The sequence below is a fragment of the Equus asinus genome, chromosome 8 (genome assembly GCF_041296235.1).
Source record: "Equus asinus isolate D_3611 breed Donkey chromosome 8, EquAss-T2T_v2, whole genome shotgun sequence".
Classification (NCBI taxonomy): domain Eukaryota; kingdom Metazoa; phylum Chordata; class Mammalia; order Perissodactyla; family Equidae; genus Equus; species Equus asinus.
The window spans coordinates 16082843-16108845 of NC_091797.1; the positions used below are offsets into that span (position 1 = coordinate 16082843).

At 37.5% G+C, this 26003-nt stretch overlaps 1 long non-coding RNA gene across 1 annotated transcript in view; it reads left to right on the forward strand.

The window, feature by feature from the left end:
- Positions 1-1510: 1510 nt before the first annotated feature.
- Positions 1511-26003, forward strand: part of LOC139046053 (uncharacterized) — a 179666-nt gene continuing 155173 nt past the window's right edge. The window contains exon 1 of the long non-coding RNA XR_011505614.1: positions 1511-1997. This is a non-coding gene — a long non-coding RNA (uncharacterized lncRNA). The remainder of the gene's footprint in view (positions 1998-26003) is intronic.

Below are 26003 nucleotides of genomic sequence, written 5' to 3' on the forward strand. Positions count from 1 at the left end.
GAATACTTTGCAAACTTGCTCATTTTCCAGTTTTGATAAACTAAACTTGGGATAGTATCCAGCAATTGGGTAGAGAGGGTTTTACCTTTTCTTTTCTTAATATATCTCTAATACCCCATATTAATAGCAAATCACCTCTAGGCTGATATATGCTCATTTGTATGCCAAAATGAACTCAAAGGAATAAGTCCTGGTACTTAAGGTGTGTGGCCAGGGTTTCTGACCCTGTGGGGGAAGACTGAGGACATTTGGGACCACTTGGGCCTGATCTATGTTGAACTAAAGTGATACTTTTTCCTAGGTATGTCCCAAATACCCCAGCATCTTTTGAGTACTCCAGAGTGGATGATCCTGTCGCTGAAACCTGGTGGAATTTCCCAATATGTGACATAAACTCTCCCTTTTCTTCATCCACCCCCAACCACATTCCCTTTTTATTTTCACATCTTTGTTCTCTCTTGTTTCTCATAACTTCTGTGGGCTCTCTGTAATTCTTTGATTTATTTGAGACAGACATATCCTCTTTCCTGAAGGCAAAGGCAGGTTAACATTGTCTCCAAGAGTCCACGCTCCTGCATAGGCCTGCCTTCCCTTCTCAATGAATCATATTCCTATGACAACCATGGGTCGGAACTCTGAACACTGAGGCCTTTTCTCAAACTCTTTCAACCTCAGAGCCTTTGTTTCTTCATGTGGCACTTTATCCCCTGATGCCCTACCCCACGGCCAGTCTCCATGCCTGCATCTTCAGCCTACAAAAATAATGACAAATATTAAGAATGGAAAAGATTGACATCTAGATCAATTTTGGGGATACAGGTTCACCCAGACATGGGATTTTCCCTCAGGTTAACCAAGTGTCACTTGTTGAGGTTTCTGAGGGACTTATACAGAGAAGAAAAGGCTAGAAAACATAGCACTTTGGCTGGGATCTTGAAGCAGTCTACTCACATGGAACATACCCTCTACCTGGGTCAGAAATAGGTCTAAGATCTGGAACACAGCAGACAGGGCTGAATTTTCTTCTTTTTACTTAAGCACACATTCAAATTTCAAAATTACCTCAGTGATGGTGTCTCAAAGGCTACTCCATCGAAGAAGAAAGTAAAGGCAAGAGAGGAAAATCAATGGAAGGGAATGTGACTCCTGTTGCCTGTGCTGGGATTTCTTGGCATTTCAGGAGGAACAATGCACCCCCATATCTCAGGAAAAGTACCCTGAGAGAGCGAATGAGAGGTGACGCTCTGTCTTTCTCTCTGTTTCAAAGGTATATCACTCAATTCTCACAGTAAACTGATAACGTAGCTACCATTATCATTCCCTGTGAAAAACTGAGGCACATGGATTTTAACTTGTCTTATAATAAGAGAGACAGAGAGATTCTTCTTACATTGAGGTGTGGAGGTGGTAGTTAAGGAGACAAGAGCACCATTTAAGTCAATCTCCCGACCTCACAAGCTTATCTCAGGCTGGTTTGGCAGGTGTATAGCATTGTAATATCCATGCCGTCTTTGGGTAATTGGTGAGAAGCATAGGGGTATCTTAGAGGGCGAAGGAAAAGCTTTTGAAGGAGTTGCCCTACCTCAGACAGGTCACCGCTAGAGGACCAGGAGGAGGAAGTGGAGTGGGCTTCTCACCCTCTGCATTAAGGGATGTAGCAAAAACCATGGAGCAAGGACACAGCATCAGGATGTTATAAATGAGAGATCCTATCACCTGCTAATGCAACTTGATGGTTTCTTGGGCTTTTTATTTTAGTTTGAAATGGCTGCACCTGGCGCAGTGTAATGTTTCAATTCTCCTACATTTCTCTTAGTTTCTGCGTAGAAATGCTAGAAGCATGTCTGGTTGATGGAATTCCTCTAATGTCAGAATACGAGACAGATGGAAGATTAGATTCAAGAAAAGAAAAGAAAAAAAGCCACGTCCATGTTCTCAGGTCTCTGCAGATTAAGCAAGTGCTGAAGCTGGTGCTCCTAGTTTCACCTTGAGCTTTGGTAAGGATGCCTCTTGTTTGCTATACTCTCTCTAAATTATAAGGGAAACGTGACAGCTTTTGGATTTGTATCAATCTTGAGAGCTTCCTGTTATCTAATCTTTTCAAATTCTGTTTTTCACAAACCTACAAACAATATAAAATGATGATGATGAAGCTCTGTGTGTCTGTCTACCTACTTATTTACTTAGAAAAAGCAAATGCTAAATAACCTCCTGTGTGCAGGGTATTTACTGCTTTAGGGCACAATCTGTTGCAGAACAGTTAAAACTGTTGCTAAGGCTTCTATTGTCATAATATATGCCTCGGCAGCCCTGTGTTCTGTCTTGCTCTGCATCTGTGAGTACAGTGATTTATTGGTAATACTAATCTTCTTTGAAGTTGTAGTGTTGCTAAGTCAAACGTGTTTGAAGAGGGGAAAAACAGTTTCATTTTCTGTTGTTTGTTTCCATGGAATTTCCAATGACTGCTTGAGAAAACATTTTATTGTGAAAGAGAATACATACTGATGTAGCTGAGTGAGAAATAAGGAGCAGCATCTTCTATAGGATTCTATTATTCATATGGAATCTGCCCCGTTACTTTCATCTTCTCAGGACAATAGTATTCTAGGGGATTGCATCATCATCACCATCATCATCATCATCATCAGTAGGCCTACTGAACAGTCATTACGTGCAGAGCATTCAAGAAAAAAGAGGGTGATTTGAAAACAAGGTACCCTAAATATAAACACAACCTGACTCTTCCCTTCAAAGAGGGAAGTTCTAGCAAGAGAGTTCCTACCCTCTTTTCACATTCTTCTTCTTCCTCTGTCCTCCCACAGATTATTAGTAAAACCAGAAGAGTTCAACACTGATTGACATGCAATAACCAGCGGGCAGGACCATTGCATTGAAACTCAGATATTGCAATGGTCAGTTGGGAGGAAGGTTGGGATCTCCTAAGCAGCTACTGGGCAAAGGGTACGTGGGGTTTGTACACTCAGCTGTCACCTGGATTGACCTTGTTTGAGGTATACATCATATCCCTCATCCCAGGACCCCAAGAAATATATATTTTATTTTTATTTCTTGCGTGCTTCACTCCTTCACTGTACCAAATGCTGCTTCCACCTCCCCATTCACAGTAAGGTAAAAGCAAGTGAGATCAGCTCCCAGAGGTCATTATTCTTAGTTAGATATAAATTGCCTATCAAATAAACACAGTTTTAAATTGAAGACATTAGTAATCCAGTGGGAAAAGATTTGCTTTATGTGAAGAAAGTCAACAAAGATAAGACAGAGCCTTCTGACTCTAGTTTGGAAAGGGTAGGGTAATTATTAACATCGTGAATAATGAAGACAGATTGACCTGAATTTAACTTGAGTCTCATCACTTACTTGCTGTGCTAACATTGGGCAAATTTCTCCATCTTTCTAAGAGTCAGTTTCAGTCAAATTAGAGATAAAAATAGTTGATTCATTCTCAGGGCTGTAGTGCAGATTAGGTAACATAATGCATATGAAATGTGACCCATAGTGCCTGGCACACAACTAGAACTTGTTATTTTTATGAGATAGAGGATAGCATAGCTGTGTGTAAAGATAGTAATGAATGATTCCGCAGACTCCATTGATTTGTTTGAGGTCTTCGCACTAAAATGAAATATTTCTTTTCTTTTCTTCTGGTTTAGTCTTGGGTATTGGACAATGAGCACAAAAGGAAACATAAAAATAAATGTATGCAGAAATTAAGATGAGAGATCATCTACAAATAAGCTACTTGAACATGCACTTAAAATAGCAATTACCACAAATAATTTGCTTTTTATTAAACAACATATCCCATCAAATCTTGTCAGGTCAAAATTCAAGGAACTAAAAAAATTAAGCTGTTGAATTTTAATAATCTGATTTTTGAAATCCAAGACCACATACCATATAGTCATATATGTGGAATAGCAGTTTTGATTAAACTCAATATAGTTTTCCAAAATATTGAGGCACTGGAACATTCTGCAAACCCTGTAGGCTTTGTCGTACTCTGGAATCATGGTTTTACTAATTTTCTAGCTGAGAGAACATACCTGACTGCTTAGAGCCTAAGTTTCCTCATCTACCACTTTCCTAAGATTGATTTTAGCATTAAGAGCAATATATTCTTAAAGTGGTAGATGCAGGCAAATACTCAATAGCCAGTGGATGTTGTGATTATAACTGGGCACTTCCTATGTGCAAGGTCCAGTTCTGCAGAGTACCATCTCAGCAACAATCTGCTCAGCAATACTTTCCCCCTTTAAAGCACCTCTTTAATTTTGTCTTTACTGTTAAGATAGATTAGAGTAAATGAAAGTTCAACTGTGTTTTCACTTGCCCAGAAAACAACCAACAAACCAAAACAAGCAACAGCCTCTGCAGTACCCTACATAATAGGGAGCAGCCCTTGCCTGCCTGTTTTGTCTCTGTGAGCATTTGAAGGGCAAGCAGTTAATTCTCTACAACCTGTAAATGCTTCATTTGAGACCTTTGCACCTCTGGGTGAATAATGAATGTTAATCAACGATGACAATGACAATAGCATTCCATATTTTTGCTTTTTTTGCACTTTACCCATCTCTAAGCCTTTTCCTCCTAAAGTGGGTTCCTTATTATTTTATTCATTATTTTACTCCTGGAAACTTGTGCTTTGTTAAAATACAGCAGATATCTTCTTGTGTGTTACCATAGCAAATTGCATAAGAATTTACACCATAAATTATTCATTATAGCCAATTTAGTATAATTATTAATTCGAGCATACATTGGTGCCTGATTACATTTCAGTGCTCATTGCTGGATCTTGACCATGTTCTGCTGAAAATAATGATCTGTCATGGCTAATCAGGATCTAACAGGTCCCGCTAAAAGGTGAAACCATTTAATTAATATTGGTCTAATGAAACAGTGATTGATCCAATTGTTACAGTCTGTCAGAGATTCTTCCTAAGGTAATCCAAAATCTAACTGGTAATGCATTTAAGAGCTAGCCATAGTGTACAAGCAATCAACGTGCTTTCCAATTTAAGGGCAAATTGGGATGTACTCTTCTCTCAGTATCTTTCTGTAAAAGTAAATCAGCTCTACATTTCCCTGGGAGGCTTTGCTCCCAACATCAGTTCTGGTATTTCAAAATTTCATGCCTTATGCTCCCAGTGAGCCCTTTTCTTGCATTAAAGATGTATCCTGTATTGTATGTGAATGTTCCAAGCTGTACTGCCTCCCACGCGGATCTCATTTTAACTCCAAGTTGAGCTGAGCAAAGTTTGCAGTTGCATTTCCCACTGGGATTAACTGTGTAGAATAGGGATATTCAGTTCAAAAGCACTTTGGCTGCAAAACCATGTAGCCTAAATATCCACGGAGCATCACTGAATAGATATGACCCTAGTTTTTTTTTGAATTTTGAGGATCTCTTGAAATTTAGAACAGAAATTGGTCCTATGTGCCATAAATTGAGTTACGTTAATTTATTTTATATATTTTGAACAATTTGTTTTTTGTTTTTATGTTGAGTGCCCCCCAGGATCAAGCATGAGCTGGTATGAATTAATTATTTTTATATCTACAGAATAAATTTAGTGGCTTATTTTTTTAATCATATGAGAGGAGATAAAATGATAATATTTCTCTTACTGAGGGCCAATGATGTGCTGGGCACTTTGTATATATTTGTTTTCATATTCACAATAGTATTTTAAAGGAGATAATATGTTCCTCATTTTCAGGATGAGGAAGCTGAAGCTGGAGGTCCTCATCTAGTAAATTGATGAGCAGGGAGGTAAACTCAGGTCCGCCTGGTCTACTATCTACTTCAGCACAGTTTATTGGAGCATATCTCTAAACTAGAGACATATTACAGGGACTGCTTGAACAGCTAAACTGATTAGCTTTTGATCCTTTCTTTGTTAGACCATGGGTGAATTTTAATGCATCGTTTTTGAAACACAAATGTGGGTAACATGACTGACAGGAAAGAGGCAGAACTTACATACTTGCTACCCGTCCAACATCAGGGTTTGGTTGAATCGACTGTGTATTTGGCTCTGTTTCAAGGGACATAAACTCATAAATATCAGACCCATGTACTGTAGAAATGACTCGTATTACAAAACTATATCCATCACATTTCAATCTCATACCTCCCCTACCAATGCCTTATGTGTTTTCTTAAGAAAACATTCAGAAATCACTTCTAAGGCTACTTTTTTTGTGTGAGTTTTGTTAAAAGTACCTTCCCGGAGCTTGTTAGGACTGGAACTTTCAGCAACTGTCAGTTGTCTGCCTTGAAGTCTTGGGGCAATGGATACCTCAATAGCACTTTGAGGGGCCACCTTAGGAAACCACTGATGGATGAATGCTATCATCTTTGCCCTGCAGTTCAGTGCACGCAAGCCGAAGGTCTTCTGTACCAACGAGAATTCAGTTTACCCTGGAGTCTTCAACACCATAAATGTAACTTACATGTAAGAGAGGCTGGGGCTATGTTCATCTATAGCCATTCTGTTTGCTCCTGGTCTTCATTATACTTAGTGTTGCATTATGCAATTTTAGAGGTCTTTGCTGCAACTACTCAGTATAATCCTTTAACATTGCTAAAGCTTGTTACAGTTTTTTCTTACTTTCACAAGATTATTGGGTGGCTATAAAGCTGAGAGAAAGCTCCCAGGAGAAAAAATGTGAAAGATAGCTGGTGTGGGAACAAAGACAAGAAGATCCAGACAGAATGAGGAAAGAGAAACCATAGGAGTAGATAGTCAGCACTGCAAAAAGACAGCTAGTCTCACTAACTTTTTTCTTCATAAACATAAATTTTTATCAATATTTTCACCTAACAGTCAAGTAAACTGCTCAATTATTTACTTACTAATCAATCAATTGTATAATCCTTATCCTTACCCTCTAAGAGTAGACAGTCAGATAATACAGAACATTTTAATTACCCCTTTTTTAATTTGTTTGACTTTGATTTGTTAGAAAGTTGCAGGAAATGTCCATTTGGGAGTTTTATACCTATAGATGGATAACAGGAGGAAAATATTTATTCCTAATCTAGGCATATTTCAATCCTCAGGAGAGTCCATTCAACACTATAGAAACAGAAACATCATTTAAGATCACTTGATATAGCAAAATAGTCGTATTTCTACACCTTGAAAATGCTATTCACTTTTGGAAGCATTTTGACAAAATATTAATGTGTTTTTTCATTCGCATTTTTTCACATAGCACATTTACAGTCAGGTCAGGACAGCCCTCTGCCTCAGAGTAAGATTCAGAACGTTACAGCAGAAATGGAAAGAGAAAGATTTAGTATTCATTTTCTGATGTTCAGTGTAAGATTTGGTATGAAATCTCCTTTAGCACATCAAGAACCAGCTTGGATTCTAGACAATAGATTTTCTCTCATGGTACATGAGGCAGGATTCAGGAAAAGAGACAAAGAGGAAGTAATTGAAAGAAGCTCAACTCTCGTACACAGAGGATTAAGGGATCAAGAGAAGGGGCTGAGGAAGACATTAGATGGTCAAATATGTGGCTGGTTTCAACATGGAATGAGAGGATACACCACGAAACACAGACATGAAGGGCTCTAGCCTTCTCCCAGTTTGGGAGTCTGAAAGAAGCAGACTGTGCACAGTAGCCCAGCACCCACAGTGGATAGTCCAACTTAATTAAGAGCGTGGAACTGCATTACTAAGAATGGAGAGTTCAAGTTTGAAATTCCAAGATCTATGCCAATTCTTATGCTTGTTGTGAGGAAAGCTATGGTGAAGGTGAGAAAATGCCAAACGGGAGGCTGGGATAGGCTATTTTAGGATAAAAGACAAGATGCAATACAAAGTTAAGATCTTAAGCACTGGCAAAAGGCAAAGCCTAGAGAGAGACCAAACTATAAATGCTATTATGTGCAAACAATGGCAGCCCACACTCAAATCTGCCCAGAAATGGGACCAGTTATGCCTCAAAGGTCACCAGCTTGTGCACATGAGGTAACCACCTCCTTTTCTCCAAACCATGAGGTCATGTAATCTCTTCTTCCTATACCCAGACTTCACTGGACAGAGGAACCAGGGGAAACATGGTGAAAATAAGACATTGCAGCTGAAAAGAATCTCAAAAGTCCAAGTGATGCCTAAACATCTTTATTTAATCAAAAATTATTTAATAATCACAAGTTATTGTATCAGACTTTTGAGAAACAGGATATGATGAAAGGTCAATAGGAGCAATACACAAAATCCAAATTTTCTAGCAAGTCTATTTTATATTGTGGGGAAATTTGTAAACTTGTTTGAAAAAAAGAATGATTTAGGTCATAGCAACAATGCATGTCTTGATGTGTGTGATTCTATCGGATCTTTTTCTACAAGCAAATTAATGAGTCAGTGGGTAAAAATTGGTATAGGAGACAGAACAAGGGGCCGCTGACCAGAGCAGTCAACACTTTCTGTTCTCTTTCTCTCTCCCCCTTGGAGGTGCTTCATCCCTACTCCCAGTTTGCATTACACTTAATGCTATATTAGTAAGATGATAAAATTATGATAGTTACTATTAATAATAATTTATGAACGTAAATGATAAAGAGGTATTTTAGTAGCAAAGCCTAACATTAGATCGTAATAGTGATTAGTTGAAAAGCTTCTGATAATCACATCTGTGCTTTTTACCAATCAGAGAAATGAGGGGAGCAAAGGATCAAACCACTGAAAAGTAGTGATATTAAAAATATTGAAACGACCAGACGGACATAGGCTGTAAACCACCAGTATGGACATCCAGGAGCGCAGTAGCAAACACAACTCTTTTTATAAGACTTCTGTCTGAAAACTCAAATTGCATTTGTTTCCTAGAAAACAAATCAGGATAAAGGAAATGAAAATAGTGCACCCAGGTAGGCAATTCATTAGATTTTGTTTTGTTAGTGCCATCGGGTAGATTCCGACGCCCAGAGACCCTGTGCACAGCAGAGCAGAACCCTACCCTGTCTTTTTGTGCCATCCTCTCACCTTCCGGTGCTCCATCAGACATCGCTTTGCTGCTATTCACAGGGTTTTCATGACCTATTTTTTCAGAAGTTGGTGGCCAGTTCCTTCTTCCTAGTCTGTCTAGTCTGGAAGCTTCGCTGAAACCTGTCCACCACTGGTTTCCCTGCTGGTATTCGAAATCTCAGTGACATAGTTTTCAGCATCACAGCAACACACAGCCACCACAGTATGACAACTGATGTGCTGATGCTGTGGCTCCCTGAGACGGAAAGGAACCCGGGCTGTGGTAGTGAGAGCACCAAATCTTAACCACTAGACCACCAAGGCTGGCTCCATTAGATTTTTAAAGCTGCTCAAATATTGATTGATATCACACTAACAACACAAAATAGTTTAAAGTGGGGTATTGTTTTTATGATTGTAGCATTAGAAAAATTTTTAAATACATTGAAAAAATTATCTATAATTCTGTTCTTCAAAGATGATAGCCAAATATTTGTATCTTGCAAGTTTTTTCCTAGACAGATATTTTTACGCTTCCTGTATTTTTATATTAGAGGCATTTTTACTCACAACTACAAATTAAAAAAAAATGTTGATAGTTCTTTTTTGTTTATTTTAAAAACACATGAAAATTATCAAAATGGTGACCAAAGTGCTGCCTTGCTGTGACCAGATAGGCACTTTGAAAAAATTATTGTCACAACCATCGTTTTGTGAATGAAGTAACAGTGCCTGCACGTGTGCATCTGTGTATTTGTAGTGTGTGTATGTGAAGAGCTTGGGCTTACTGGACTCTAGAAGCTTGAAGAAGTGGCTCTGCAGAGCTGGCTTTAAGACTTCTAAGGAGGGTGTGCTACCCCCACTTGGGGGTCGTATCTGGCTTATCCTGGGACAGCTGGAAGAACCTGGAGGCTGGGAGGAACTGCCACTGCTAGAGTGGAGACTTGTTGCTGGGGCCATGAGGGCAGTAACAGCAGCCAAAAAAGAAATGAATAATCTCTTCTTCCTCCTCTAGCCTTGCCATCTCCATTTGGTTCCCCCTATTAGAAGGCCTTAGAAAATGAACTGGCAAATCTGAAATGAAATTTAGAGAGTCCCAGCCCTAGCACTGTGTAGTAGAGTATGGAAAGGAAAGTTTGGAGCTGAGAGATAAAAAAATTATATATATATATATATATATATATATATATATATATATTTGTGCCATGCAGAGGCTCACTTCCCCTGGCACACAATTCGGAGTTGTACCATTTATGAACAACTGAATCATTTTCAGATAGACCGTATTTGCCTTATTTTAGGAAAGAACCCTCTGTACTCACAGTTCCCTCTCTAGTGCTAGGTGAGTTTGGCTTTTCATTATCTTACCTCTTTTTAGGTTTCTAATTTTTGCTCTACAGATTCCCTAGAGTTTTAGAGTCTACATTTAGACAACTATTTATTATGCCCATATATATTCCAGATACTCTGCTAGGAGCCAGGGACCAAACTAATGGGTTTTCTAAGCCTTTTCCAAAATATTTGGTGTATATCTCATTTTAGAATATTATTTGAGTAAAATACATTCTTAAAAACTCTTCCCCAAAGAAACACTATTAAACCATTTTCGTTCAACATTTTAATGATACTATTTAATTGTCTTCCAGGTTTCCTTATTTCTATTAGAAGTCAGCTGTCAGTCTTGTTGTTGCTCCTTTGAAGATAACGTATCTTTTCTCTGGCTGCTTTTAACATTTTATTTAGTTTTCAGCCATTTGACTGTGACATGTTTAGCTTTGATATTCTTTGAATTTATTCTTTTAGGAGTTTGTGGAGCTTCCTGAATCTGGAAATTGATTTTCGTATCACTTGGCCAATACTTATTTAAATATTGTTTCTTTCTCTTCTCTTCCTATTAAACACATTAAACACATGTTATACTGCTTGTATGTGTCCTACATGTCTATTATATTCTGCAATGTTTCCTTTTTTTTTCTGTTGTGTTTTAGTATAGAGATTTTCTATTGAGCAGTCTTTTAGTCTGCTAATTCTGTTGTATCCAATCTGCTGTTATGGATTTTCATTTCAGATCCGATATTATATTTTTAATTCTAGCATTCCCATTTGATTCTTTTTAGAGATTGCAATTCTAATTGAAGTTTTCTAATTTTCATCTACTTTTCTATAATTTTCTCTGTTTTCAGGAACAAATTCATCATTGTTTTAAAGTTCTTTGTCTGCTAATTCCAATAACTACGTCAATTTATACATCTGCTTTTTGTCTATTATTGTCTTGGTTATCTGCCATATAGTCCTGTCTTTCTGTATGCTTAGAGATCTTATTGAACCCAAATATTATGTTTAAAAAGTTCCAGATAATTTCATCTTCCATCAGAGAAGATTTCCCTTTCCTTTGTTAGGCAGTTAGAATGCAGCCTGATCACCATTTCCAACTACAGATCAGCCTGGGTTGAGGCTGAGTTACAGGTTGGTAAGACTTAGCCACTGGTTCATTTATGTTCCTAGCGTGTAGTTATCAAGGGTTCTCAACAGAGATCTTCTAGGAATTTCCCCTTGCTTTTAAAAGAATTTCATCTTAGTTCTTTCATAAATATATATGTTATACCAAGTACAGCTTTGCAGTTGGGCAGATGTCTTATTAGATAGGCCAGGTTTATGATCAAGGCCCCTCAAGTGTACAGTTTTGTTAATCCAGAGCTGTGCAATTCCCAAATATACAGCTAGAAGTTTGTTCTTTATGGGTATAGCAGGCATTTTACTAGGTTCTAATCATCTTAGCTTCTCCTGGCTCTAAACGTCGAAGGAAGTATGGACTTAGAAGAGTAAGCAATATTCCTGGGCTTAAACCTATCAGCTCAGTAATGTTCTTAGAGCAAGAGGAAAAGGGAAACTGAAGCTGGGCCTTGAATGATGGGTATAACATTTAATAAGAGAAGATGGGGCTGTGAGTCTAGAAGCTACCACCCATGCACAATCTAGGAAATGAACTTCTTAAAGAAGACTACAGCACAGATTTTTGACAAGCTTTGATGGCTCACACAGCTTGTGCTAATAGGTACCTCAAGAGGGATGTTGTCTTGTGTGACCCCTACGTGTTGCAAGTCAAATGTAGAGCAAAGTGGCACTGTGCCTTTTACTCTGACTTTTAATGAGCATAAATCCAAACACTTTATATTTATATCTATTTATGATCAATAAGTTATTTGAATGTTTGAAACTTCCAAACTACATAAGATGTAGCTGGTGTTAGAGTTCTTATAACTTTGTTCCATTTGTGGAGTTTGGCATTGGCACGTGTGAACAAAATTAGGCTTTTATTGGAGAGGTTTGCAAAAGTTTGGGTAAAGCCCAAACATTTTCAAGAAAACGAGCATTTGGTTAAAAGATTTATTTTAAAAATACTTTTGGAATATTTCTTCTGAAGAAAAATAAATTTACCATTCTTTGCTGGGCCATACCCAAAGAGTTGCTGCCTCTGCCCATTTATTTGGTAACTAAATAGAGGCTGTCTATCTGTCTTTCTATCCACCCATTCATCTATCTATCTATTTATCCATCTTTCTATCCATCTATCTATCTGTCTGTCTGTCTGTCTGTCTAGCTAGCTGTCATCATCATCTTTCTATCTATACCACCTACTGACTACCTAACCATCATCTTCTTACTTATGTCTAATATTTGTGTTCATTTTTATGTTTTTGGTTATTAGTCATATTGGATGATTATAAAAATTATTAGCGCATCCTAGGAGGATATTATGCTGAGGAGACAGATTGTCAAGAAAAAAAGTGTATCCTTGCAATTAGAGGAGACATTTCAATCGTTACACTGCTACTATTTAAGTAGAAGTATATTTGTATAGGTAGGATGAAGTTTGATGCTAGAAAGAGAAGGAAATATAGTCATAATTCAATAGCATTTACAATCAAGTTTCAAGTAACTGTCAAAAGTTTCCTTCAAATGCTAATAAATAAGTTAGTTATTCTTTTCTCATATCGAGGGACTGTGCTCTATGACACATGGTAAATGCTCTGTAAAAGAAAGTTCACATACCTTTAGGATATGCCTGACTGTAAGTAAAATGGGAAAAGAAGGAATAAGAGATGAAGCATTTGCTGAAGTTATCATTCACTTGAAGCTTCTTTGTGTCCTGGGCTCTGAGAATTTTATCAACAGAGTGACTGAAAACAGAGCCCACCAGAGCCCCAGAGAAGGTGCCTCGGGGAACTGTCTGACCTGTGGCATGAGGGACTGACTGAGGCAGTCCTAGTGCAATTTCTACAGCTCATGTTTCTGGAATCTACAGATTCTAATTGTGAAAAAACAAAACACCGCTATCAACACTGCTGTATCAGTCTAAACACTTTCTGATCTTTGAATTATCCATTTGTTCCTCTCCCACTCCTAGCTGCTCCTAATTATGCCCAACTCATCATCAACCTTCTCAGTGGTATGCTTTAAAAACAGCCTGCTGCAGAGTAGTATACACACAGAAGAGTCTTACATCATAAAAGTGTAGGTCAATGAATTTTTAGCAACTGAGCCCTCCCCTTGTAACCATAATTCAGACCAAGGAGCACAACATTACCAGGACCCAGAAGTCTCCCTTGTGTTCCCTTCATGTCAATACCACCAAGGGTACCCCATCCTCAATTTTAACACCATGGTTTAATTTCATCTGTTTTTGTTCAATAAGGAATTATACAGCTGTGCTCTGTCGTACGTGGCTTCTTTTGTTCGACGTTATGCTGTTATGTTCATCCATTTTACTGCATATAGTTGTAGATTTTTCATTTTTTATTGCTGTATTCCATTATATGAATACACCACAACTTACTTATTCTTGAAACTCTTGACGGGCATTTAGGAATTTGAAATGGTAATTTTTGAAGGACCACAAAGGGACCCCCTTCCCAAATATACTTTTCCTTATAACTCTCCATGCTAACTGAAATTCCGTATTGAAATATGTCCTTTAGCTAAATACAGTAACTGTAAACACATTCACGGAGCTTATTCATTCCTTTATGAGCCGGCTTCTATTCCTCCTCTCCTCTATTGTTACGTCCTTTTGCTGCCTCTGCTGCAGCTCCTCTGAACTGTTTTTAACCTTTTTTCTCTGTGTGTTTCATTTTGGATGGTTTCTATTGCTAGGTCTTCAAGTTCACTATTTTCTTTTTCCTGTAGTGTCTAATCTGCTGTTATTCTCATTCATTCTATTTTTTGTTTGTTTAAGGGTTTTGTGTTTTCATCTCTAGTTCATTTTTGTGAAAATATCTTTCATTGTTCACCTCATCATACTTATACTCTCCACTACCTTCTAGAATGTATGGCATACATTTATAACAGCTCTTTTAAAGTCTTCAATTTCATAATGTGTTATTTGTTATGGGTTTCTATTAACTGATTATCTCCAGTTTATGGGTCATATTTTTCTGATTCTTTGCATTTATTAATTTCTGATTCGTTGCCAGACATGAATTTTACATATTTGGTGTTGGATTTTCTTTTAATTCTTTTAATATTTAGGACTTTGTTCTGGGATGCAGCTAAGTTTGGTCCTTTTGAAGTTTGTAAGCTTTGCTAGGAAGGACAAGATAGCCTGTAGTCTAGAGCTTCTTTAGCCCGTCTACTGAGGGAATACCCTTCTGAGGACCGTACATGTGTGTGCACAGAGTGTGTGAGGAGGTCTCACCACTCTGGCTGGTAGATACATGAACTGTTCCCTCCTCTGTATGAACTCCACTGACTGTTTCACTTGCTTGGGTGTGGTGATTCTCTCTCTAGTCTCGGTGGTGTCCTCATACATATGTGCAGTTAGATACTCAGGGAACCCAATGGAAGTCTCCAGGGTTCTGTTTGTCTGTGCAGCTTCCTGCTCTGCAGTACTCTGCTCTGTAAATTCTAGCCACCGTGCCCTCCCAGAACTCCATATTTTGCCTCCTCAACTCAGGGAGACTGCCATGATCAGTTTGCTTTGCCCCAGTAGGTTCCGTGACCTGGAAGGTCACTTCAGGCAGTGAATTGTGTCACTTATATGTCTGACCTCATCTCATTTGTTTCCTTCTCCAGTGCTTCCTATTGTCTAATGACTAAAAATTGTTATTTTATGTATTTTTCCAGTACTTAATTGTTTAAGGTGGGAAAGTAAGTCTTCATTATTCCATCAAGACTAGAACCAGAAGTTGCCACCCTGACCTACTTTAATTTGTCAGCAAATCCTGCTCCTATTTCTCAGGTCCATTCATACCATTCTCTTTGTCCATCTCTTTTACCTCATTTTCCTTGGCTCACCTAACTCCTACTTATTTTCCTGGTCATAATTTAATAATAATAACTAGCATTTATTGAGCACTAGCTATATGCCAGATAATCCTCTAGGCAGTTGTGTGTATTGTTTTATTTAATCTTTACAACAATCCTATGAGTTTAGTGCTGCTATTAACTATCTTCATTTTACAGAGAGGTAATGAGGCTCAAAGACATAGAGTCACTTGTTGGAGGTCACATGACTGGTAGGTGGCAGGCTTGGATTTGAACTCAAATAGTCTGGCTTCTGCCTTTGAACTCCTAACCATCATTCCATACCTTCTTTCTTAGATATCAGTTATTCTGGAATGATTTTGTTGATCCCAGAATTCTGTACTATTTTGTTTTTTAATTAATTAATTAATTTATTTATTTTGAGTAAGCTTAGCCCTGAGCTAACTGCTACCAATCCTCCTCTTTTTTGCTGAGGAAGACTGGCCCTAAGCTAACATCTGTGCCCATCTTTCTCTACTTTATATGTGGGACACCTACCACAGCATGGCTTGCCAAGCAGTGCCATGTCCTCACCTGGGATCCAAACTGGTGAACGCCGGGCTGCCAAAGCAGAATGTGCGCTCTTAACTGCTGTGCCACCAGGCCAGCCCTATTTTGTTTTTTAATGTTTTCAAAACACCTAAACTTTTCCAAAATGAAACGTCATTCCATATTAAAACCACCTGTTTACTTGTCTGCATCCTCTGTTTGACCGTATGTTCTAGGAGCGAAGAGACTATTGTCTTGGTAATCATCACATCAATTGCATCTAGAACACGAAAGGCAATCAATAAATGTTTATCAAATGAACAAATTATGGAATAATATGTTAATGAGATGACACAATAAATTTCATCAAGGTCTTTATTAGAAAATGAATCCATGTCTTGAGTTTAGGTAGCTAAATACTATTTCTTATATTCCCTGGAGAAAGAGTCACTGAATAAAATATGTTTTAGATGTGGATGAGAAGGTTAGGAAAGGTCGGTATGTTGAGGCCTTGCCCCCTGAAGGTGAGCCTGTCTGTATACCATAGCAGGGTCTCAAAAACTCAAGAGAAATGGAAAGGGGAAGGGGCTTGAGATGAAGAGAGAGAAACAGAAGGGAATAGGGAGTTGTTGAGTAGACAACACTTTGTCATTTTGCCTAGGGCTGGCCTGCTCACTGTTAAGAGTCCTTGATCACATTTTATTCAAAATCCATGATCTAAGTTTGGAAGTCAGTTTACTTACTGAGCACAGGTGGATAGCTATTCCATCAGTCTAAAGAAATTACTTATCAATAAATTTGCATTTTAGTGACAGAGAAAATTGATGTTCTTTTGAGAACGCTTGATCTTCTTTCCTATGTTGCAAAAGAGCACAGAATGAGTGAATACAGTCAACTCTGAAAATGGCTGTATTTCATGTTAATATTAGGCTGTTGATTATATTGTCTTTTTCTTCCTTATCCAGACTGCACCAGAATGAAGGGATCATTATGAATGTTACTTTTACTTTTTCCGATCTAAATAAATGTAGTTCTCCTTTCTAGTTTACAGAAACTTTCTGATGTGTTATTCTATCTGATCAAAGCAGTAACAACATAGTGAAAATTAAGCAGTTATTACTGCCTTACGTCATATTTCTGAGCCTCAAGTCCTCCTATATATAAAATTACTATATCCTTCATAAACATTGTAACTCCATATTGGTTTTCATATTGTGCTCCATGAAAACTTAGAGTTTTACAGAGGCACCTAGAGGAAAACATGGAGGGAAGAGAAGAGTAGACCAAGCAGAGCCCTAGGATTCTCACCTTTACACCAACTAGGAATGCTTTGCCTCTTCTCTTTCATCTGTGAAGAGGATTTGCATTAAACCATCCTCACTCCGTCCCCTGATACTGTTATAATGAACTGACCTGAAAATAAGTGCATTAAATGGCCATAGAACATAAAGACACTAATTAGTTCACTTGGGGATCAAATCCATGATAACAGACTTATTCATGCTTTCCTCTATCCCCAAAACTATTCAGATAAAAGCAAAGGGGAAAATAAATCTATCATATATATGACAATCCTCAAGAACAAACACTTTAAGTTTCAAATATGATCTGGTTGATTCTGTCATAGGGAAAGCATCTTATCACTAGTTAAGAATAAGTAATAATTGAGTCCAGACCCATAGCAAATAATATTTCACAGCAAAAGAAATGCAAATAGCCAATAAACATTCAAAAGATTTAGCCTCTCTGATGATCAAAGGATTTTATAGTAATATTATGAGACAGTATTTTAGACTTTTAAATTGACAAATGTTTAAACATTATATACAGTGATGATGGGGGGAAGCTGAATTCCTCTCTTCATACACCGTTAGTGGCAGTACACATTAGTGAATTGTTTCTGGAGAGCAATTTGGCCTTAGGTGAAAGTCTTAAGCATGTTCTTGTACTTTGACCGATATATTCTATTTCCGGAATGATTCTAAGAATGTAATCACGGATGTGGCAAGAGTATATACTCAGGTTTTCTTTTAGTGGTGTATATCTTAGGCCCTTTGACTTTATAAGGAACAGAGGCAAGTTTACTCTCAGGCATTATTGGCTTGTTGTAAAGCTACAGGGTAGGTGAGGAAAACAGAGAGACTTGCCCAGCCAGGCCTAGGTGAGAGTGGCATGCAATTTAGAAGGAAGGTGGGGAATAATTCTGGATGTGTTGAAGTGCCTCCAAGAACATCATTTTGTCCCATCCTTAGCAACATGTGCCCATTGCTCTCTCTTCTCACAGGCTACCACTTTGTCTAGGTTGCTCTCTGTCTTTGTTTATTGCTGCTTTCTAACTCTTACCTGAATCTTTATTTTCCCACTACCTCATGAGTGCTGCTCTGAGATTCAGCTTATTGCTTTCTCCCTATATTTTGGTTTCTGTCTTCACAAGGAGACTCTGACCTCTTTGGGGGAAAAAAGGAAAGAGCTTCTGCCAGAAGCCTCATTGACTATTTTCCAGTCCATAGTTTGGTTGCTCTTTTGTCTGGTACCCAACACTGCTCCAAATAGGTGTTATTTCCAGAGAGGGCCATGTGGTTTGCTTTCTATAGAATGGGTTGTAAATGTGCCTGTTACTTGGAAGAAAACATATTCCCTGCCCAAAACTCGGTTTCACTGGCAAAAGCCCAAATGAGAAACAACTTAGTTATCCAAAAACTGGGGAGTTGGCACATATATTATGCTACACACATAAATTACAATATTATGATACTATTACAGATGTTTTGAAGACATTGTGATTAAGGGAAAATGTATATGAAAAAATTTAAAGTGAAACTGTATTTAAAACTATACTGAATAGTATCAATTTCAGAAAATACATAGATAAAATAAAAATATTGGCATAAAAAATACTAAACGGTTGAGCAATTACCAAATGAAGAAATACCGTCATCTCTATTTTCTTCTTTATATATTTGTTTTCCAAATTTCATCTTAGTCTATTTTACTTTTATAACAATGAAGCTATTTAATAAAATAGAAGCAAAGAGACAATGATTTGAAAGATCAAAAATTTAAAATCAGATGAAAGAAATGTTTGTGGTATTACTGCAGGAGAGAGCTGAGAGTCATTAACCTACCTAGCAGGGTACGTCCCTTAGGAAAATGACTGCACAGAGTTCGTTTATGTTTCTGTAGGGTTCTTGTCTCTAAAATGCTACAAGTAACTTGTTTCTTGTTTCTCATTCACTCCCAGACAACCCATCTTATCATTTTCCAGTGAAATAACCAATGAATAACCATGGTAATAGCAAATATATATTTGCTTATCTGTCCCTTAGAGAAGCAGTACATTTGTCATTTTCTGCAGACCTTCTCAGTGCTTCCCAAAAGGGGAACTAATAAGCAATGGAATAAACACAGAGCCAGCCATGTTTCTGGCGCCTATTTACTCTTATATAAAGATCCACACTAAAAAAAAAAAGTCTACTTATTTATGCATATCTGACATATCTCCCCTGGTACATGGTGAGTTTCTGAGACCTAGAAACAGCACTTGACTCATCTTTGCATAGTCTCAGCAACTAGATCATAATAGATCAGAGAAAAACTGAATTTCAGAGCTTCAAAGACTTTGGAAATAATATATCCCCTTCTTTTGTAGTGGAGCAAACTGAAGCCCAATGTGAATAAATGGTTCTCTCAAGACCAAACAAGTTAATGGAAAAACTGACACTAGAACCAAGATTTCCTGATATTCACTAAAACAGGGAAGAAGAAAGAAAGAAATTGAACTTTTTGGTTTAGAGAAGATGACATCTTTTCTAAAATGAAACCACAAAGAATCCAAATGTGATAAAAATGGAGAGTAATACAATAGTTAACTCTGTTGGGCTAGGTTCTAGGAGAAGAAGTTGTCAAGATAGGATAAAATGTGCAAGATATTTCCTGGGAGAAATACTTGTGGAAGATAAAGAGGAGGAAGGAGAGAAGGAGAGGCGAGCCTTCAGCTCCCAGGGAGGTCAGACCTGTGAAGGAGATGGGGCAGGAAGAACGATTAGATAGGAAGAATCTCAGACTGCAGTACAGTGCCAGGAAATTTTCATCTAGGCAGTTGGAGAGTACTCAAGCCAAATTCATCCATTAAAGGAGCCCCATGGTTCATGAGAATAGCCTTCATCAGAATTGTTGCTGTGTTCAGTCATTGGAGCAGCTGTCCTGAAGCCTTACTTTGGTGTAAGCTCAGCGAATCTGGAAGGCAGCAGCTGGGGCTATCTGTCAATTACATATCCTGCAGGAGAAAATCTGGACAGTATGTTTTCATGGCTATCACACTAATTGCGGACTTACTATGTGCCACAGACTGTGATTAAGTATTTATCTGGATCATCTCATTTCATCATCCAAACAACTTTATGGCATGGATATTATTATTTCCACTTTACAAATGGGGAAATTAATAACTTGCACAACATCACATATTTGAGAAGTGACAGAATTGATATTGAAATGTATGTAGTTTGGCTTGTGAACTTGCACCCTTACACCACATTATCCTGTCTATTATGGCTATAGAATTTTCTATGAAGACAGAGATCCCGGTGTTGAATATTCCATACCATTATCATTAACTCACACCCAATTAATTTGGGAACAACAAATATATCATACTTAGTAGTCAAGAATTTCTCAGCCTATACTAATGTAATACTTTACACTCTAAACACAATATTAGAGAAAAATAAATAACTGAAAAATTATAACAAAAATATTAAATTTGATGAGTACAACTAAGCTAAAGATCCTAAAAAATTCCTGCTTTCTCAAACATCTTAGTGTATTACACTTTATGTTTCTATATGAAAGTAGAAGAAAATTCTGCTCTCAGAGACTAGAAGCCTCTATTGTCATCTACATCTAAACTACCTGTGGCTAGTGAGCATCCTCTTCATCAATCCCTAGATAAAAATAACTAAGTGGCTGGGATTCCAGTGAAAATGCTTCTCCATCTTTTCCTTCCAGTTCTCTCTCTCCTGCCCTTCTGTATATCTAGGGAGTAAAATGAAGGGTAGTAAAATTGAGTCTAGAATATGTTACTATGTTCAAATTTAAATAGTATTTCAGAAACAAATAGGCAATCATCTGAGGGATTACAGACTCACATGAAGAACAGTTTAGAAAATGAAAAGAACATAGAGCCAACCAACCAAATAAAGAAAAAGAAGGAAAAAAACGTAGCAAGTTTCTTTGTTTTTTCTACTCTTAAGTATTGCTCACAAAGAACAGCCCTTATAAGTTGAATTGGGCTGGTAGTGACTTCAGCAACCTACGGATGTAAACAGATTCCTCTGTTTCTTTTGCCACCAAGGAGAGGTGAGGCTAGTTGGCATAAGAAGTAGAAAGGGAATTATTAGCAACAGAATCTTTTTACCTGCATCTCCACTCTTCCCTCCACTCCCAGAAACATACAGTTTATATTATTTCTTCTTAACGGGTTTAAGTTGGAAAATTTGGCTTATAGCTCCCATAGCCTCAATCTTAAGGAAGTTCTCATAACCATAGTAGGTTGCAGGTTCATACGAAAAAATGAAATGAGATAAAAAGCATATGAAACATTATTTTGCTGTAAAATTGTACAATATCATGCCAACAGTTTGGTCAGCTTTCAACCGCTATGATTGTTTTCTGTATTCTCAGCTTTGTGGCACGTGCTTGGCATGCAAACAAACACTAACACAAAACTTTCCTGTAAGAACCGGTACTCATGTCTACATTTGAGGTCACAGAAGCAGAAACTAGCAGTTTTGATTTAGAGAGTTGATGGAAAAGGATCATTATAATGAAAGCTCCTTTTAAATATATGCCATATATTAAACAAGTGAGTCGTGAATCTATATGTTAATATTGCTGATGTCAAGATTGGATGCTTACTTCTTTTCAGTTTTAAAACATCTAACTTTAAAACGTTGCTGTGTGATAAACTAAATCAAAACTTAAATGATTGGAGAGGGTGATTCTGCATATGATTAACATGATAGATTAATAGGATGGCTATCTTCTGATATTTTTATGCGATAATCATAATCATAATCACTTGAAATCCTCATACACTGTTAATACGTTTGCAATATGCTTTCAGTACTTGAACATTTGTTTTGAAGAGAGGGTTATTTCTATTTTGTGCAGAAATCTGACAGAGTTTTACTAATGACTTGATCAAGCATCCCAAGAAACTATAACAAGAGGGCACAATATTCCCAATGATGAAAATTGTACTCAATTTAAATACAAGATGAATATTAATAGGATGCTTTGTTCCCTTTCAAATGCCTTCCTGTTTTACTCTTTTTCTTGGGTCACTGGTCTTTAAGCTGGGTTCTGAATAGTTTGTACAGCCTTATCTTTTATAAAATTATGCATAAAATCCATACATATCCTATGAGACCCTGTGGAGTAAATTGTATTAATTCTTATTAATTCTTGTATTTGCTGAAATGTTCTTCTTCTTGCTATGCTGCATGCATTCAATTATGGGAAATGGGAATGCTTTAAAATACCACCTTCTAGCGTGAAGTGTTTTGAAAATCTTTGGGGGACATTAGTTTGCTTTTAATAACAACTCCAAAATTGTGCCTACTGGGTCTCTCCAGTGGAAACAAAGATTGCACATTGCTATGAAAAACAGTATCGTCATATGGCTGATATCTGTCAAATGGAGAATAGCCCTGTAGCACAGGAGAAAGGAGCGGGAGGAGGAGGAGGAAATAGGCATTCAAAGGTGAGAACTACTTTTTCCCCTGGAAGATATTTTTTTAAGACAACAAGAAGAAAGTATTTTACATTTCGGTCCCTCTCTCCCCAGGCTTTACAAAATGTAGATGCTCTGTTGTCAAGTTGGAAAATTAGAGCTATGATTACCTTTAAAAAGTTTTCCTTGTCAGAGTTTCTTCCCAGCATGTTAAACACCTCTTTGTAGTCCTCATGCCACATTTTCACTTCTATAAGCCATACCGTGGAGAACACCTTGTCCAAAAGAGTCAGCATCAATGCTTTTCATGCCAGGCTGATTCTAAGAACTTTCTACTTTATTTTCCACTGGGCAAATCTTTGCTACTTTTTGGAGGATGACAAATGTAATTTAATTCTGAAATAATCTAAGGGAAGCAGAGAACTCTATGGATTTGGGATTGGTTCAGCAAAATAAATGGAAATTCAATGGGCACAAGTGCCTGGCAATATGCTTAAGGGTATGCCCAGAAAATACAGGTGATAAAAGGTCTGGCTACAAAGAAATAGAAAAATATTTCTGGATTAATAGCTGATAATGAATGAAAAGTGACCATTAATATGGTACTGTTTTAGTAGGAAAAAAAGCAAAATATGAAATAGGTGAAGTTTTAATTCAGTGGCTCCCATTATCTCTGTAATTTCAAAGTTGTCTCTTTTAGTAGTATCTTAGCAAATCCAGCTTCTCATAAAATTCTTTGTCTCTGTCTTTTACTCACTATTAAAATCTGATTTGAGGAATACAGTATACTAGAAAGATCCTGAAAACTGGAATAGTAAATGAGACATTAGTTCAAGATCTGATGCCCCTTCTTACTGACTGTGTCCTTGGATAGCGGTGTGCTGTTAAGTGTCTGACAACTGAGGCTTTAGGAAAAAAAAAGCTTGTAGTATATGATTTCCTTGATTATATAATCCTATTATGGCCATTTTCAAGCTAGAAACATGATGTTACTTAGTGTAGAATTGAGAAGAAAGGTGGACACTTGGCTCTCACAACCTGGTGGGAGCTGGCTTCATCACATTACTACCTTGGACAGATTATCACTCTCCTAACTCTTTTCTCTTCTGTAAAATTGAACTAATAAAGTGTATCTCACAGTTAGTTAAAAATTTAAATGAACAAAATACTAGCACCTCTAGATGAGCAGAGAAATGTATTAAGATTAAAGATCAATGCTGAAAGGCCATTTGAGTTCCTAGTTGGCATTTCAGTAACGCCCAGATAGAGAAGAGATATTTATCACATTTGCAAGTACACAAAACTAGGAAGAAGAGTTGACAGAATGGAAGACAGATCGTGAATATAAAATATTTTGAAAAATGAGTAATGCCTATATAATAATAGAAAATTTACTGGTAACATATACATACACACGCGTCTGAAAAACTGAAACACATAAGCATTAGACAGATGAGGAAGAGCTCATTTTAAAGACAAGCTTATGGGTTTTGTAAGATAGTTATCATTGTATACGCAATTGACGGGGTTCCCCAACACGATTGCTGGTCAGTTAGCAAATGAAGGACCAGATGAGAAGAATGGGATTCGAGGATGAGAAGCTTGGTTGCACTTTGTGACTTCAGGCTTTCTTTCAACTTTAAGCTGTTATACTTTTGCATTTCTGTTTTTAGAGATAATTGAAAAAGAAAGAAAGTTGTCTGAAGTCTAGGGTTGGGGGCAACCTTGAAAACTTTCAAAGTTATTCTGGCACCATAATTTCAAAAATGTTACAAAATAACACATAAAAGGCAAGGGGCTAAACTAAGAATGTGAGCAAAAGGCTTCGAATAGCAAAGAAACCCAATGGAAGATCTTCTTGGGTAGAGGGGAAGGTAACAGCAAGGGAAGCATTTCACAAGTGGAATTTTACAACATGGTGTGTTAACTATTATCTTCAGTCAGTCAGCAACAGTTATGACATCAGATGTTAGTACGAAAGGCCTTTTTTTTTAATCCACACACACAGTGGGATTAAGTTTAAGAGCCATTTCAACACACACATTCAGGTCTCTGAAGAACACTGTGTGTTTGTTAACAGTTTCCTTGTCGTTTATTATGGGGATTATTTTAATTTGCCCAATGTATGCTTGCAGTGTGAGCAATACATGATCTGGAGAAATGTTTGTTAGTCTCTGATTTTTAGTCATCCATTACATGTTTCAAAGAAACTTACATATTCTGTTATCATTGCTTTACTTCAGATTCATACAAGTTCTTGTCTGCTTTCCTTCTCTAAATGGACACTGATGTCAGCTGGGTTCTCAGCATGCAGCCTTGGTACCCATGAAGCAAAGATAGCTTCTTCTGTTACCTTTCAATATCATATTAACTGTCTTTGGCTTAGGTCAATCTTAAATTCAACTATTGGTTTCCTGAGGAAGAAGCTGTGATAACCTACCACTAGACATGTTAGGATTTTTTATTTGCTAATCCCTTAACCTTGGTGTCTGCCCATTGTGCTTTGCCCAAGTCATCAACAACTATCCTGGGGTGACATGAAGATTTGGCTAAAACCATTGCAGGCATGGTTTTCTGGGAGCTACTGCAAATTTTTCATTACATTATTAAGGCCCTGTGTCTCAAATCTTGGAAGTTATAAATGTCTCTGAAAGCTTAATCAGGACCTCTTTCAGACTCTGTGTTGATGGTGTTGGAAAAGATCCTCAGCATCCTTTTTCCTTGCTTATCCTGTCTGTCATAAGCCTGAAAGTTACAATAAGAATTATCAACCATTGATTGCTTGTTGTCCCTAATTTGGTGCTGATGAGCATGTAGTTGAGAGGGTTTTTGTCAGTCCAAATATATATTACCGGAATGCCTCTCTATACCGAGTAGGATTGGCCTAGTTTCATTGAAAAGTGGTAAATTTGTGAGCAGACAGCTTTTGGCAAAGGCTAAAGACTCTTCTGTGCATCTTTCTCATAGACTAGAGCTTCCAATCCCTGTTAGCAATGTTTAACGTGAAGGATTTGAGAGATCACCAAATGCGAGCACACACGCCTGAACCAAGTGAAGTGCCAAAATCTTGAACTTCAATTCCGCTCTTTAAAGCCTTGTAGGAGGCTGCAGCTTCCTTCACTTGGAAAGCCACTTTTTATCTGATGGGTTAAACTCCAAACTCTGTTTCCACTGTCCTAGCGGGTGTTTTTCCAATTGCTTTGGGTTTCTCTTTCTTGCCAACTTTGGAAGCCTCCTCTTTCTCCTCACTGGTATGGGTTTCGTTAATTGGAACAGGTTGGGGAGCTGTGCCTTATCTGGCAGTCATAACTTCAGCAAAGCTCTTTAGTCTCTTTTTCCATTACTTTTCTACAAAGCCTTCTGGATCAGTGACTGCACTTTCTGATGACTGACAGCCCTATCACTTGTAGTACTCACAAACAGGTGCTTGAAAGCCTTCAATATTTCAGGCAGTTACCAAATCATTGCTTACC